This window comes from Grammomys surdaster, unplaced genomic scaffold, assembly GCF_004785775.1.
Source record: "Grammomys surdaster isolate TR1022 unplaced genomic scaffold, NIH_TR_1.0 126278, whole genome shotgun sequence".
Classification (NCBI taxonomy): domain Eukaryota; kingdom Metazoa; phylum Chordata; class Mammalia; order Rodentia; family Muridae; genus Grammomys; species Grammomys surdaster.
Window position 1 is genome coordinate 5,908,200 of NW_021621078.1, and position 13,203 is coordinate 5,921,402.

The 13,203-nt window shown below is 48.6% G+C and overlaps 1 protein-coding gene across 2 annotated transcripts in view; it reads right to left on the minus strand.

Moving 5' to 3' along the window:
• Positions 1-11,199, minus strand: part of Slc6a4 (solute carrier family 6 member 4) — a 32,243-nt gene extending 21,044 nt beyond the window's left edge. Inside the window, exon 1 of one of the 2 annotated variants that reach the window (XM_028759341.1) lies at positions 11,172-11,199. The gene's annotated coding sequence lies outside the window, so the exon portion shown is untranslated. Of the gene's footprint in view, positions 1-7,423; positions 7,463-11,171 lie in introns of those variants that run through there. The other variant, XM_028759340.1, reaches the window with a different exon arrangement.
• Positions 11,200-13,203: the final 2,004 nt, after the last annotated feature.

Sequence of the window (13,203 nt, forward strand, 5' to 3'; positions counted from 1 at the left end):
AGAGAGAGAGAGAGAGAGAGAGAGAGAGAGAGAGAGAGAGAGAGAGATGAGAAATTTATGTGTTTGTGGCATTAATCATTCATGCTTTTATTTTTTGTTTGTTTTAAGACAAGGTCGACAAGGTCTCAATCTGTAGCCCAGGCTGGCCTTGAATTTTCAGCAGGCCTCCTATCTCAGCTTCCTGGGTGCTGGGATTACAAGCATAAAACCATCCCAACAGCTCCACCAGATAGCTTCAGGATTACAAACGCTCTAATCTGTTCAGCCCATTTGTTCAGAGTCAATAAAATCAACTAAACCTTTCAACCAACGGAGGGGGTCAAATCACCACCAAGTAATCTGAAAAGGAAACAAAACAAAAATAGCAAATCACCAAGACTGCGCACGGGCTTTGCTTAAGGACCAGCACTTGCGTCATTTAGAAGGACGCAAATGCCCCCTGTAGTTTATCAGTAACCCAGAGGAATGTCAGGAGAGCTTCCCTGCAGAGCCAGAGATACCATGCCTGCAAACAGCAACACAGCCATGCCTTCTGCCTGCCAGCCGGAAGAGACGGTCCCTTCCATCACTTAAAGGAAGCACCGAGGTAGTCTAAAGAGGAAGGAGGAGGCAAACACCACCTTTGGGAGGTACCTAAGGCCCTATATCTGGGTCCTTTCTCACCCTTCCAGGCTGGCTCCAGGAAGATTTCAGCTGCCTGCAGCTGTGTCCAGTACCCTCCCCCAACCCCACCCCCAGGATCAACCTGTCAGCCTTCCCATGGAGCCTCTGAAGGTCCCAGGTCCATCACAGCTCCTTACCATTGATACTTCTGGGGCTCAGCCACTTATCACCGTAGCTGTGAGCACACCCATGTATGAGCACACTGGTACACTCATCCAGGAGGTCAGGATGAAGAGTGTGCTGACCGCAGGCATGCCTGGTGGCCCTGTTCTCATGTGCCCCTGTGGAAGTCTGTACCTTCATTTCACTGCCATGATGGGGTACAGGGAAGGAGCTGGGCTCCCTTCTGGACTGAGGATGAGATTTCTACACGTGGAGTAGAAATCTGAGCCCTTTTGGACTTTAAACCTCCTGCCTGCTATAAACTTAGAAGCAGCCAAGACCTTCCAGGTCTTGTTCTTTCAAGCTCTTGACAGTTTAGGAGCTATACCACGCCTCTGCTTTAAGATGCCATGCCTTTCTAGAAATGGACTCTCAGCACTGCTCACAATGGCAGAGATCAAAGGCCACTGACAGACGAGAGTTAATGCTCAGCTCTTACCTGCTAGGGTTTCCAGGATTTTATTCTTCCCTTTTCTTCTTTGACAGGGGATCAAAAAGCCGAGGCTGGCCTCGAACTTGCCATGAAGGTAAGGATGACACTAACTTGTCTGACCTTTCTGCTTCTACCTTTGATTGCTGGAATCATGTGTGAACACCACCAGGCCTGTTTTATGCCACACTGGGGATTGAACACAGAACTCTGTGCACACTGCGCAAGTACTCCGCCAACTGAGCTACATCATAACTCTCTGTACAGCCCATAACTCACGATACAGACAGATGCGAAGACGAAAATATCGTGGTGGGCTAGGTATGTATCTAAGTAGTAGAACATTTTGCTTAGCATGCACAGAATTTTACACACATAAACACACACTGAGAAAACTGGAACATACCATGGATATAAATATTGTCGAAGATTAGATACAAACACCAGGAGGTGAGAGTAACTAGAGTGTTGTGCTCGGTGGTGGGTTTTGTTTGTTTGGTTGGTTGGTTTTTCTTTTTCTCTTTTTTAACAGCAAAGTAGAAAAATCTAGGGGTTTTTTTTGTTGTTGTTGTTTTGTTTTGCTTTTTCTTTTTCAGTTTTTTTGAGGCAGGGTTCTCTGTGTAGCCCTGACTATCCTGGAATTTACTCTGTAGTTCAGGTTGTCCTTGACTCAAAAGGCGTGCACCACCACCACCTGCCTAAAAATTTAGGTTTAGAACCTCATCCAGTGTCCAGCCTCTGCCAGCTCTGCTCTGTCACCTCCTCAGCTAGACTTAGTAAAGACTTTTTTCTTTGTGGTGCTAGAGATCAAACCATGGCTTTACACGTGCTACACGCATGCTTTACACGTGCTACATGCATGCTTTACCACTGTGCTAAAGCCCCAGCCCTGGCAAACTTCAAACATAACCACACATCTTCTCCTTTGCCGTAAGTATCTACTCATCGGGTCTTTAATGCATGTGTGTGTGCATGCGAGGGGGGCGGAGAAGAGAATGCTGAGATATCAATAAAGTTACAGACAAAACTATGCTGAACTTAAACTTGGTTTTCCACAGAAGAACCTTGAAGACCAAACAGTGGATGTAGGAATCGTCCCCAGGCCTGAGGATGGCTCTGAGCTGACAGCAACTGCTCACGCGTGGCCCCTTACTTCCTTGTCTTACCCGGAGCAACTGCTCTGGATCATCCGCACCCAGACTATCCTCTCATATTTAAATCTGAGGATGGAGGGCAGACAAGCTCCAGGACAGACCCTGGGAAAGGTCAGAGGCAGCCGTAGCTTCAAGAGCCAAACAGCATGCTCTAGGTTCCCTTTGTGGTTTTTCCCGTGGACATCTTGAAGCAAGGATGGAAACGTGTGAGGCTGTGCTCTCAGGGGCAGTGTGTATTTCCCAGAATGCCATGGACTCAGCCCCTAAGACATGGTCTTCATTTCTTGGCAGCTATGATGAGCAGCTCCTGGAAGGACAATATCCTAGTCTCTATTTTTATCTCAGCCATCAGAAAGCTCTAGTTTCCTGAAATATCTGCCCAGTGCTTTCTAACTTGATAAAAATAAAATAAAATAAACCTGTTCTGAGCATCCCTCAGGCAACAGGAGCCAGGCAGGTTGCTTCTCCCCAGGGGTCCGTCTCTCTCTATCAGCGTTACTTTCTAGAGTTCTGTTACACCCCCACTTTTGATCACAGCACCTGGGATACAAAGTTACAACCCCTTGAAGCCACAAAACAAGCTCCCTTCAATTCCCTCCCCTGTCTTTCCCGGCTAGAGGAAAACTCCTTCTGGTTACCAGCTTGGGTCCAGAAGGTATCCTGCCCGGGCTCCTTCCTGGCTCTGGCTCATGCTTCTGCTGGTGGTACCCTGATTCTCTTCCTGCTTTACTGATTGTCCAGAGCCCCTGCTCTGGGTTTCCCCACACCTGCCTCCCATTACAATGGTTGAGAGCAAGCTGGTTCAGTCATTAAGAAGGTTGGTTTCTAAGAATTCTTTCCTGAAAGCTTTTCTAAAAGGTATTTTTATCCCGCCGGGTAGAAAGATGGTTAACAGAGGTCAGTGTTACGGCGCAGACCTCCTCCTGGCAGGCTTTGAATTCATCCATGGGCAGAAAATGCCCCAGAGCTGCTCTCAGCACGTAAGTACTGTTATCCCAGGCTGAGCAGGTAGCAGGTTGTGTGTGGAGCCCTAGCATCCAACTGTGCAATGAGGTTATAGTCTACCCCCACCCAACACCCTCCCCACACTTCTTACTCCCACCCCAGGGGCAGCTGACTAGCTGATGGTTCATTTTCTGCCCAAACTCTCCTTTCCAGCTAATTCAATGTTTCACTAGTTAGTTTAAAAGTGTTTCTGGGCTGGCGTGATGCTCAGAACCTTGAGGCTCTGGTTCTCTCCCCAGAACTGAAAGAAGCTGGAGGGGGGAGAGGGCAGGAGGGAGAGAGAAAACCTGTTTCTATTTAAACTTCTGGTCAAATCTCCATTTTTCTTCTTCACAAACTGTCTCTGTAGCCAGGGGAACCAGTGTTGGAACAAGCAAGTAATTATAACATTAGTCATAAAATACCCAACCCTCTGGAAATGGCGTGGCTCTTATGTTTTACCAGCCATCAGCACATTCTAAGCAAAAAATATTCTGGGAGTTTTACACTTTGACTTTACCTGTCAAGATCAAAGTGAATTCATTTCTCGGGATGCTCCGGTTCCGTCTTCAAAACCAAAACAAACCTCCAGCGTGAATTATGGGCGGAACACTGAGATAACACTAATTACAGGTCAGCAAGCCAAGTGGCAATTTGCTCTCTTCGTGCAGGAGGAGGGAGTTTCCAAGGCACCTGTCAGGGCTGGCAGAACTGTGTGGCTCTGGTGGCAATAAACACAGGACCTACTCCAGAGAGGCACGAGCTCTGCCCATCCTTTTACATGGCCAAGTATAGGACCATGCCGAGAAGCTGGCACTTCTGAGAGAAACCAAGCAGCATGGGATTCCTGCCCACTAGCCACACAGGGCATGCAGATATCCCTCAGACTAACTCCAATGTCACATAGGAGTTTGGCGCTCCTTTGATTCCTCCTCTTCTGCACGGTGTAAAGTGCTGGCTTGCATTTGTGTCCATTGAGGGGTTGTGGAATGTGCTAAGGTGGGTAGCATCATAGGTGGAGACCATGAGGACCCCAGCTTCCCCCACAAGTAAATTAAAGAGATGTTCAGTATAAACAAACTCTAGTTTAGATGTGGTCTCCATGGCCACAGCCATCTCCTTAAGCAAAGGAGTGCTGGTCTGAGACGTAGGTTTGTTTTCTGAAATGGAATGAGTAGGCAACATTGTTCAGGGTGGCTTGGGACAGTTGTACACAGGGAAAAGTTTCTGTCCTGGCAACAGAAAGGGGGCATTCCAACTTCTCCACACAGTGTATATTCTAGAGGATGAGACATCAGGACCGATCCAGACGTGCCCAAGGACAGCCAAAAATATAATGGGTTTATTATTTTTATATATAAAAGAGGAGATGGGTTTGGCACAAAGAGGCGAGAAGAGTTTCCTTCAGTGGACAGAAGCAGCCACACCCAGACAGCCTCCATCTCTGGTCACTCAACAGTTCTGTGACCCAAGGTGTTCCTTTATGTGTTACAGCTACACAGACAACCCAGATCTATCACTTACTGGCTGAGTGACTTTGACTGGGTTACTTAACATCTTATTTTCTCCAGTTTAGAAGCAGATTAAAATTACATGTGGGGATTACAGAATGGCCAATGCTGGACTTGGCACTAACAGCACCCCAACAACAGTGGATGACGGTGGATGTTTCTGAGCCCCCAACACAGGCGATACCCAGTCTGCTTCCTACTTCCCATTCTAGGTAGGGAATCTAAGTCCAACAAGACTTTCAACCTACCGGACTGGAGGCTTACAGCTGGAGCCTCAGTGGCTTTGGACTTCTTAGTCAAGACACATGGTCGTCTGGAAACTTGTAAATAGAGATCTGTGTTGGAAGGCACATTAACAAACCCACCATATTATTCCAGGGTAAGTCCTGGAACATGCCTGTATATCTTCACACTATAACCTTGGAGCCACAGCAAGAGATGCTCTGCCTCCTCCATGAGGTTTCCTCTTTGCATCCTAGACCAAGATAAGCCCTGAATAATCACTCACTTAATGACACGTGTTTGCTTCAGGTCCCTCTGGAAGCAGGGGCTGAGGCCTAATGTCTCTGCTCCAGCACTTGCTTACCGGAGAGAGACTTATCCAGCTCTCCCCAAGAAGCGCCTGCCTCAGGTTCCCAGGTACGACTGTAGCTCCTTGCTGTCCTGCAGCCCACTGGGGCCCCACTATAGGGTAGCCCCACCGTGTATCCCTAGATGGAGGAAGGGACATTACAGGGACAGCTCCAAGTTTGTAACAGATCAGAGCTGAAAAGTGAGGACAGAAGTTGAGCCTGGAGGCTGACTTTGAGACAAGCACAGGCAGGTGTGTCCTCCACTGCCTGCACTCGGAATGTTCAGTTGCCAGTTGTGTTCACTGGCCAGTTAGCTGTTTGGAACTGGGAGTGTATTTCCTACATACAGAAGTAAATGTTCTTGAAACAATCCTGTAAAATAAGGCAGGCAGCTGCTAGAAACCACCAGACATCATCTGCTTACTCAACCCTCTTTCTGGTTCTCAAAGGAAACCAAAGCAAACCAGTCATGGCAGCTGACCCCTGTGCAGCCTGGAGATGCCTCCCAGGCCCTTAAAGGGCTTTTTCAAGTTGCCAGTTGGAATTCCTTATTTCATTTAACTTAAGTTTAAACCAGCCCTGGTGGCTCACACCTGTAATCCCAGCACCTCAGGGCTAGCCTGGGCTAGGGGGAGATCTAGTTTAAAAGAACAAGAGGGGGAAAGGATTCACTCCGGGACAGAAAACTTTTAGCAGAAGACAAAATTATCTTACTTTGTTGCTGCCACCTATTTAAATGTGGACAAGGACAAAGAAAGGCAAATGGGGTATGAGGGACAAGAACCAAGTTTGTTTCACAGGGCCGGGGATGGACCAAGGCCTTGCACATACCAGCCAACTGCTCTATCATAAAGCTGCATCCTGCCCAGAAATCAAGATAAGACAGGGAAGTCCCCTCTGCAGCGATGCTTTTCCTCCCTTCGAGCATATTAAAAACACTGTTGTGTGACACAGATGTGATTAAATGCATGACAAGCAAGGGGAGGGAGACAGGAGAAATGCCCAGTGGGTGACATGCTTGCTGCACAAGCCTGGGATTCCCAGCACACACATAAAAGTGGGGCGAGGCTGCAGAGTCTGAAACTCCAACATTGAATTGGTGGTAGGTTTTGGGCGGGGTGGGTGGGGAGAGGAGGAGAGTGGAAACAGGAAAATCTCAGGGACCCCCTGGCCAGTTAATCTGAGAGTTTTAGGTTCAGTGAGAGACTATCTGAAAACATAAAGTGACGTTGGAGGACACCAGCAATCAACCTCTGGCCACATGGGTGGAGAAAGAGGAAAGAGAGACAAGACAAAACAAGACAAAACAGCCTCCCCCCCCCCCCCACAAATAGTTTACAAGCCAAAAGCTAACCCCACCCACTAAAGAAGGAATCATGGAGACAGGCAAGTCAATACCAGCCAGATGCTGGATTACACATTGTGCAGAGACTCCGCCCACTGCAGGAAAGTGTGCTCATGAAGATTGTCTTCATTCTTTGGGAAATTTCCCTGAAATATTTAGGGGTGAGACATCTGGGCTTCTACAGACTCTCAAAGATTCAGCCAAAAGTATTATATCCTATTACATAACTTGTACTTTATTGTGATTTATTATAACTTATTATGTATTTACTATAATTCTTGTATTAATCATTTTATTGTAACCAACATTCCATCTGTTATATGTCTGATGAAAGCAAGCAAACCCTTTACCAGGTGAGGAAGGCACACACTTGGCAAAAGTGAATGGTTTTTGACCTTTTTGGTTTTGGTTTTGGAAGATAGGGTCTTATTATGGAACCCAGGCTAGCCTTAAACGCCTAATCCTCCTGCCTCTGCTTCCCTAGTCCTGGGAAGTTGCAGATGTGAGTCACCAAACACTATTTCATTCAAAATCTGGGAGAGGAAAAGTAATTCCAGCCCCTCACCCAGGGTTGGGGACAGGGACTGCTCAGCATGGCTCACCCCACTCAGATCTCTTCCTCTTATTCCTCCTCCTCTTCTTCCTCTCCCTCCTCTTCCTCCTCCTCCTCCTCCTCTTCCTCTTCAGTACAGCTCTGCCCCTCCAAAACAAGGCAACAAGAAATATAATCAGTGAGACATTTAGCTAGGGGACAAGTTCTAGGCCTGGCTGGGTCCTGAGAGCCATGGCACAGATGACTTTTCCTGTGTGGTCATTCTGGCCCCTCCTCTCCCTCATTTTAGGCCCCTTCCTTACGGGGGTAGGGATGGGGGTGGGGTGGGATGCACTCAGCTGAATAACTCAGATTACTCTTATTATTCCACAAGTCAGAAACAAGGGAGACAAACTGTTTTGGCTTTTCCCTCTTGAACATGTCCCAGAAGGCCACACAAAATCGTGAGACTCCATCCTCCTAGTAACTGGCCTGGGCTCCAGAGTCTGTCAGAGCACCCAACTGTTCCTGAACTAGCCCCAAAGCACCTTCAGGCTATCCCCTGACCTATGCAGTCCCTTCTCACCTCTGTCCTCAGTACTGTAAATGCTGTCATGAAAAACCAGGCCTTAGGACCCCAGGACACCTTCCTCAGTGCCTGGGAAACTGAGACATACTCTCCACAAATTATGTGCCAGGGTGCTTCTCTGGCTTTACAGTCAGAATCTGTCCAGTTGTGGAGTTTAGCAACGTATGACCTCATACCTAGTATGTGCCTTAAGTCCAGCAGAGTTGGGTGGGAGCTTGGGAGCTACTGCCAGCTTCTATGGGAAGCCAAGCAGAGGGCGATGCACATGAGGCCTTCAGCTACCTCCCAGCTGCCTCCTCTCTACTGATTTCTGTTAGACTGGGAAAAATCACTTGCTAGCTTGTGTTGTTAATGTTCTGTAGATGAGCACCTAACTTCCAATTAGGAGAGGAAAACACTCACACAGACCAGGCTTGAAGAGCCATCCAGGCAGAGCTGTTGCTCACAGACTGGCACTTTCTGAATGTGGACCAAATTCATTGTTAAGAGGTCAGCCTGGAAATAAGGTGGTTGTGCTGGCCCACGGTGAGTCTCATGCCCACCTCAGCAATGTGCTGCCCCTCTGTGCTCTGGGACCATCAGGGATGCCAGGTTTCTTTTTAAAAATTAATTTGATCTATTTTCTACCTGGGTTTCTCCTAGGAAGATTTTTTTTTTTTTTTAAAGAATGCTGTTTTGTCTAAAGAAGCATGTTTCCTTGGAACTGACTCCTGGAAGACAAGCTTCAGCAAGCTTCAGCTGTACTCAGGTAAGAATAAGCAGGTGTTTTGTTAAATGTGCATTTCCTACCAGTGCCTGCTTGGCCAGACACAAAAACCCTCAGAGGGAATACTTGTATTCCTGTGTATATCTGGAGCTCAGCTAGCAGGGATCACTCAGGAAGTCCAGAGCTCCACCCACTAGCTAGGCATGTTAGACACAGAACTTATGGTCTGAGTGTGCAGAGCCTCTGCCCTTGGCTGAAACACAAGGAGATCCCAGGAGGACTCCAGCTCACAGCAAGTCCCTGCCTGTATAGTGTTTTGCATCATGATTACAGTTTGTGTTTTGTTTTGTTTTGTTTTGTTTTGTTTTGTTTTTCAAAGAGGGCAGTTAGGACCACAGCCACAAGAGTTTGAACATTGTGTTTCCCTGGTCCTTCTATTTCCTCTTACTCAAAGCCTTGGTTCATGAGCCCCCAAGGACCTCCAGTGTTATTGAAAACAGCTAAAGCCCTCTTTGCCTTCCCAACATGAAATGACTACACAATGTCCCATCTGGCCATTGGCATTTTAAGAGTTAAATCATAACCATATCTTGTTAAAGCAGTAATCCGAAGTAAAACTCAGCTTCTTCAGACTGCCCTGTGTGTCCAAATGATATCACTCAATGAGTACAACCAAGAGGTGCTTAGGAATTGGCTTCATTTCCAGACTTACCTGTGTTTCTCTTGGGCGTGGGCACCCAGGGTATTTTGTAAGCCTGCCACAGAGCCCAACCCATGTCCCTAACCCCTGCTCACTCAGCACCCTCCCTCCACAGTCACCAACTGTCGGGGAAATTCTTCCACATGCACCCCCACTGCCCCCCCACCAAGCTTCATCAAAATGCTCATAAAATTCTAAAATTCCCCAAAGAGTAATTTCTGAGATCTTCGAGCCCATTAAGGTGTTAACATAGTCTGTCTCCTCTTCTTCACCCTGGGGATATATACTTGTTATATATCGTGTGTGTGTGTGTGTGTGTGTGTGTGTGTGTGTGTATGTGTGTGTGTGTATTTTTCTTTAAATGGAAACTGAACTAGGCTTGAGTGCCAGGCTGGGAATTCCCGCTCTGAAATGTGGCCAACGGATGTTGCGGATCCCAGGTTTATTGGGGAGGAGTTTCAATTTACTCTTGTACAGACATAGGAAGAAAAAGTTCCATACCCAACTGAACAAGCTGCTTGAGGTGGATGCTTTTGTTTTGCTTTGGAAGCAGAGCTTGTGTAAGCAAAGCTAGCCTTGAATTAGCCAAGAAGCTGAAGATGACCTTGAACTCCTGAATGCTACAAATATGCCTCATCACACCGGGCAGAGTCAGCCTTTCTTTCTCTCTTTTTACCATGCAAAGTCCCTACAATACTCCAACCTAGGACATTTCAGAGATTAACAGGCAGGCTAGGTATGCAAATCCCCTTCTTTTCATGTAGCTTAGTGGTAGGATGCCTGCTCAGGGTGCAAAAGACCCTGGGTTCAAGCCTCACAGCTACCCAAAATAAATAAGATTGCCTGCACGGCAGAAGAACCTACCCATCAGTCTTTTCTGGAGCAGTCGCTCTTGCTGGAGATGTCCGAAGCTCCAGGCAAAAGTGAAGGGCCATAGTCAGAGCCTGCTTCTCCCTCCACGGCCACCCACCAGCCTCTAGTGCTGTCCCCGCTCTCTGTTACTTTTAAACAAACCCCAGTGTTGCTTTCTTAGACATGTTTCCCATGTAACTGAAAACACATTAAATATTTGATCTCTTTCCTTACTACGGTGAGCGCTAGCAGGTCCATAAATAATCCATTGACCTGGTTCATTTTTTCTGGACAAAAAAAAAAATTGATCATAAAAATACATACACACAGGCGTTTGTGTTGTCTGCCCCTTAGAAATTCTACCCTTCAAATTCTTCAGCACTCTCAACTGAAAAGAATAATTCAATATGCAACACACACACACACACACAGAGGAATCTTCTCGTCAATCAGCCTTTTAGAAACAATTTGAATATACACCCCCTACCCCCGCCTCCAGGAAGTGTTGGTTACACACTTCAGTAGTGTAGCACAGTCCACTGGCACTTCCATAAATTCTGAATGACTTGTGAGCTGTCTAAGTCGGCACGCGCTCCCCAGCGAGACCATCCGAGCGCACACAGAGAGGCTTGACCCTCTTAAAGTGTCTCTCAAAAGGTTTCTCTGGTTATGTGGGCATTTGTGTCTGCCAACGTCTTTGCATAAAGCCACCAAGCAGCCCTTGTCCCAAAAGTAAAGCCCAAGCACGAACCACAGCTGGAAACTACGGCAACTTTTGCCAAGTGAGGCTGTGCTAGGCCAGCGTTGGGTCTCCAGGGTTTCCATCGGGTCCCTCGAAAGGACCCTGCGCGGTGCAGACAAAGGCACCCTAAATCCAGGCAGCCAAGACCGAGGGCTTCTAAAAAGGAGCGTGGGTTAGAGACAAAAAAAGCAAAGAAAAAGAGAATAAGAAGAAAGGGAAAGCGACCCACCTGCGGGCGGCGCGGCGGCGGGTCCCGGGCTGCGGAGGCGGCGCGACCCTCGCGCCCTCGAGGCACCGGCGCGGCCGCTGGAGTGGCGCCGCCCGCCGCGCTATTTGTACTCGCGGCCCCTCACATGGTCTGATCTCTAGATAGCCGCCGCCAAAGAGCTCCGCAAGAATTTTTTGCGTCACTTTGAGACCGAAGAACTTTGTTTCTCCGCTGCCGCAGCTCAGCTCTAGCTGGAGGGGGTTGGGGGGAGAGGGGGGGGGTCCACGCTCCCTGACCGATGGGAGGGGGACAGAGCCCCCCACTCATTTACTTATCCACACTCACACATTCCTGCACACATACCAGCCAGGGCAGGGCTAGGGAGGGCGAAGGAGCTGACTCTTCTGTTTTGGACTTGTGTGGCTAGAGGATGGTGCACAAAACGAGGTTCACTTCTTCCCTTACCAAATCTGCCCCAAATTATGTTAAGGTCCTGCTTCATGTCACTTCCTAAGAGCACTCTTAACCACAGCCAGACACCACCCGATGGCGGTTTCGGGCCATATTTCCAAGGATCCCTGACATTGCTCTGGGTTCTCTAGGTGGGATGTGAGCTCAGCCCGGGAACATCCCCATCCCGGGAGTTGCCCGCAGCTGCCTACAATAAAAGTACCCCCGGGAGGATCCGAGAGTGCTGTGGCTTTGCTACCTAGCCACAGATGGAAACATTTAACAGGGAACACCGGTGTTGGTCCGCGGACCCGCCTGTGCCTGTGGGGTTGGGCACTGGACAAACTACCAGCCTTTGAAGCCGCTCAGTGTTTCAACGGGAGCACACTATGTTCAAGTCTTATGTAGATTGTTTTATTCACACGCGCGCACGCGCGCGAAGCTTAAAAATGAATTTAATGTTATCATATTCTTTTTTTTTTCACCAAAATTACGGGACTTTTTTTTTTTTTTTTTTTTTTTTTTTTTTTTTTTTTTTTTTTTTTTTAGCAGATGTGTTACTTATTTTGAGGCAGAGAAGTCAGGACCTGGGCTGGCCAGCCTGTCTCTCCTTATCCGGCTAAGGGAATGAGGGAAAGCTAGGAAAGAATGGGAAGTCTGTTGCTGCGAGAAAGCCCTGGGCCCCTTTGTTCCGGAGGGGCTTGAGCCTAGACATCAGAAGCCGCAGCTGGGCTGAGCTGGCACCAGGAAGGGCTGGATGGTTCACTGTCCGCAGGTGTGGGCGGCTCCCGGTCGCAGGGATCACCAGTACGAGGCTTTGGTGCCACCTAGGCGCCAGGGCCGGGGACTGCAAGGAGAGGCCATAGTGCTGTGGGGGAGCGGACTGGTTGGGGGAGCGGACCTTAGGTAGGCATGGCCATTCCATTACCTGAACAACCCCAGGGTCCCAGGGCCCTCACTGGGCTGCTCTCTTTCAATGAACACAAGTGTCTGTCTGCTGTCTCCATTCAATGCCTGTAGCTCCTGTACAGACACAAGGCTGCCCAAGAACAAGGTGGTTCTGAGGGGTCCAGGCAGAGGAGCAGGGGCCACTTGAGCATCAGCTAAGACTCCTGTCTCCACTCTGACCGTCCCCATGTGGATTCAGTCTTACTGGCTCACTGTTGACCTTCCTAGGCCTTGCTTCTCCTGCCTGGCTGCCTCCCTTTTCTTAGTACTGCCACATTGTGAGCGCTGGGTGTTGGTGACATTCCTCTGAACAGGATGAGATAGATACAGACTGAAACCCTCTGTGGGTTGGATGAGACTCTTAACCACAGAGTCCTAGGCCTTGTCTTGGAGAATGATAGCTATGGTCCAGTCAGGCTGGGGGGGGGGGGGGGCACGGGATGTTTCACTTCAGCTGGGACCAACCCCAGGCTCAACTCTTACCCCTGCTGAGGGCCATTAAAAAGGTAACAGCTGCCCAGAGCATTCCCACACCTCATTCCCCACGGCCCCCTGGCCAGAGTGCACACTTAGCCCCTCTCCAAGGGTTTTCTTTCCTCTTGCCCTGGAAGCAACTCTGCAGGAGCAGCTTAGCCCAGTCTGTCCTCCAGTCCCT